At 42.9% G+C, this 3,932-nt stretch overlaps 1 pseudogene; it reads right to left on the reverse strand.

The window, feature by feature from the left end:
- Positions 1–3,122: 3,122 nt before the first annotated feature.
- LOC111536189 lies at positions 3,123–3,708 on the reverse strand (annotated as a pseudogene).
- Between the last annotated feature and the right edge of the window lie 224 nt (positions 3,709–3,932).

Here is a 3,932-nt window from a genome sequence, read left to right on the forward strand (position 1 = left end):
TGCCCTTACTACATCTCAATCTCTTCTGATAGACTGACCTTGGGCATAGAATCAGCATTATTTGCTTTTGTATCCTTAGCATTTAACACGATGCCTTATACAAAGAAGGTGCTCAATATGTAGATAAATAAATCGATGTCGCTACTTGATGTAATAAAGCCCTGGTTTCTTCATGGAGAAACGATAGAGATGAGGCCTATCTTTCAGGTTTGTTGTGAGGATTAGAAGTAAAGTATGGAAAGCACCTAGTACAGCACCCATCATGTAGTAGATGCTCAATAAATGTTAGCAATAAGATAGTTTGAAGATAGCTTTTATTGAAAAGAGAAAAGAAAACCTGGTATGTTCTTTGGCATTGGTCCAATTCCAAAATCTAAAATAGTGCATCAGAGCTGGAAGGGACCTTCTACAAAGTCCAAACTCCTCATTTTACAGATGGGAAAACTGAAGCCTAAAGAGGGAAAAGGATTTACTTAACGCTACATCTAAATTATCTGTGCTTTTCCTTGTAATTACCTCAAATCATTGTGGAAAGTGATACAACATACAGACATGTATATGAGCTAGGGACATCATTTTATAAATGAGGAAATTGACAAGGAAAAAAGTTAAATAATTTGCCCAAGGACCTACGATTCACACTATAGCAGCCTGGCTTCAGAGTTTGTGATTTTAACCATCATACTTCTCTATTACAGCACTTCTACAATTATATTAAAATGCCCCTTTTGACATGTCTCCCCACTAGAACTTAAGCTCCTTGAGGGCAGAAACTGTGTGATTTCCACTGTGGATAGTTATTTATTTATTTAACAAATATGTATTCGGCAACTATTATACACCAGGACTTGCTAGCCCCAGAGAGCAGGCCTTATCTTTGAAGCCAGGTTATCTAGCTCTGTAATGCTATTAGTGTTCATTTGCCTTCTGTTATCGCCTTCTCTTTACTAATGTCTTATTTAGTGTTTCAGCTTAGTCTTTTTTTTTTTTTTTTTTTTTTTCCTGAGACAGAGTTTTGCTCTGTCTCCCAGGCTGGAGTGCAGTGATGCAATCTCGGCTCACTGCAAACTCCACGTCCCAGGTTCACACCATTCTCCTGCTTCCGCCTCCTGAGTGGCTGGGACTACAGGCGACCACCACCACGCCCAGCTAATTTTTTGTATTTTTAGTAGAGATGGGGTTTCACCATGTTAGCCAGGATGGTCTCAATCTCCTGACCTCGTGATCCGCCCGCCTCAGCCTCCCAAAGTGCTGGGATTACAGGCGTGAGCCACTGTGCCCGGCCTCAGCTTAGTCTTACCTGTTCTAAGGAGCACGAGGTTCTGTGCCCATGCCTGGGCCAGGCAGTTAAAGGAGAATAGCCAGTGAAAAACTTCATGGGGAAAGTGAAGTGCCAGAGATATGATAAAATCTGGAGTCCCTCACCATCTGGAGAGGTTTCTTTTAGTAAAAGCTTTGGGGTATTGCATTTGGCAGGATTTTTTTTTTTTTTTTTCAATTTAGGAAGTATCCTAGCCTTACAATACCCTTTTGCCTATCTCCCACTCATTTGGCCTTCTAAGAAGTCACAGTCTAAATAAAAAGATCAGTCATTATATACATCCAGAAAGATAACTCCCTTGGTACCAGGTCTTCGGTAGACACTAACTGCTAAACAGGCCATAGGAGGGAACGATGAGGGGAGACCTGGGGATGGGGCACGGTGGGGCTCAGGATAGCTGAGGAAAGGCTAGTAGTGTATGTACTTTGTGTGCCTGCATTCTCAGATCCTGGCCCACCTCTTTAAGGGTGACTTCTCTGGCTCTAAGACAGCCACAGACCTAGGGCCTGAGGAACCCCAAGACCCTTGCACAGTAAGTTTCTAGACAGCAAGAGCTAGAAGAATGAAACATTGCTGGGCCTTAAATCTAGAATCAGGTATCAGTAGCTGAGCTGGAGTAGCGTAACTAGTATGCTCTGTCCCAAGGGCCATGTTTCAAGTCCAACTTGCTGATCCTGCAGATGAGGAAAGCCAGTTAAAGGGCAAGAAAAATCATTCAAATGGATCGGGGCAAGGGGGCAAGGGGCAGCGGCAAGAGAGTTGCGTGGAGCGGAGGGACAAGGAGGAGGTAATTTATTTTTCTGCTTCGGTATATATTTACAAAGTTCCTTCTGTGCCTAATTAAACTTAGTTTTTCCAGGGCCTCTTTTTGGATGGAGGAGGGGACAAAGGAAGAAGAGTACATTTTGTTGAAACCTAGAGATGTTAATTGACTCACCCAAGGACATACTGTGAATGGGACCAGAACCTTTGTCTCCTTAGCTCCTAACTGCCTACATTTCTCCATGCCATACTACCTCCTATTATGTCATACACAGCTAAAAATCTAAGATGATTTTTCACTGTTGAAAGGGTAAAGTCCGAACTCTTGTGCCACCTTGGGACCCTAATTATCCTGACACTGTTAAACTCTCCAATTGGTTCCTAGACTACCTCCCACAATGAGATTTAAGCCCAAGTCTCCCAGAGCTCTCTCCCACGTCACTGTCCCCAAGTCTACTTGGTCTTCTTTTTCTTAACTGCTCCTTCTGCCTCTGCAACGAATTAAAAGAAATTTACAGTGATCACTCATATACTCACCACTGGATTCTACCATTAACAATTTCCTGGCTGGGCACGGTGGCTTATGCCTGTAATCCCAGCACTGTGGGAGGCCGAAGTGGGCAGATCATCTGAGGTCAGGCATTCGAGACCGGCCTGGCCAAGATGGTGAAACCCCTTCTCTACTAAAAAATACAAAAATTAGCAGGGCATGGTTGCACATGCCTGTAATCCCAGCTACTTGGGAGGCTGAGGCAGGAGAATTGCTTGAACCTAGGAGGCAGAGGTTGCAATGAGCCGAGATTGTGTCATTGCACTCCAGCCTGGGTGACGGAGCAAGACTCCTTCTCAATTAAAAAAAAAAAAAAATTCCCATATTTGCTTCATCACATATCTGTCCATCTATCCACCTTTCCATTGATCCAGCCACTTATTTTTTATACATTTCAAAGTAAGTTGAAGATATCAGCACACATCCCTCCCCCAATACTTATGTATTTTTTTTTACTGTGAATATATATTTTATTTAATCATTTTTTGTTTACAATTGAAACTCTGGGAATTCAAAATTAACATCCTTGCCCATGAGCTTCTTATAGACACCAGAAAAGGTTTCAGCCTTGTGTTCCACATTGTTCTGCTGTGCTTTGTCCCAGTGAACCTTTATGAGGTGGCTGCCATCCAGTTTCACGCGGATTCTCTTGCCCACAATTTCGCTTGGGAAGACCAAGTCCTCAAGGATGGCATCATGCACAGCTGTCAGAGTACAGCTCCTGGGATGCTTTTGCTTATTTTTTTGTACAGCTTTTTTGAGTTGGCTTAGACAGAATTTTCCTCTAAGCGATAAAGAAAATATGCTTCCCATTGAACTTTTTCTTCAATTCGTGTACTAGCCAGACTTGGATTTTCTGGAAAGATTTCAGCTGAGGAACGGGAACAAAGATTATGATAGCTTTCCAACCAACACAAACTTCAATTTCCTTGACTGCAGTAATATTCAGCTCCCTTAGCTGAGCCTTGAGGTCCAAGTTCATCTCCAGCTCCAGAAGAGCCTGGGAGATGCCAGATTCCAACTCGTCCGGCTTCTCGCCATTGGGCTTCACGATCTTGGCCCTTGAACTGAACATAGTCTTCTCCTTGCTGAGCGCTGGCTTCGGAAGAGTGTATGTATATTGTTAACTAGAGTTCCATTTTTTGCAATTGTTTTCTTTTGAGCTAAAATTTACATACACTGAAATACCGTTTTTTTTTTTTTTTTGAGACCGAGTTTTGCTCTGTTGCCCAGGCTGGAGTGCAGTGGCACTATCTCTGCTCACTGCAACCTCCACCTTCCGGTTTCAAGCAATTCTCC

This window comes from Piliocolobus tephrosceles, chromosome 12, assembly GCF_002776525.5.
Source record: "Piliocolobus tephrosceles isolate RC106 chromosome 12, ASM277652v3, whole genome shotgun sequence".
NCBI classification, from domain to species: Eukaryota; Metazoa; Chordata; class Mammalia; order Primates; family Cercopithecidae; genus Piliocolobus; species Piliocolobus tephrosceles.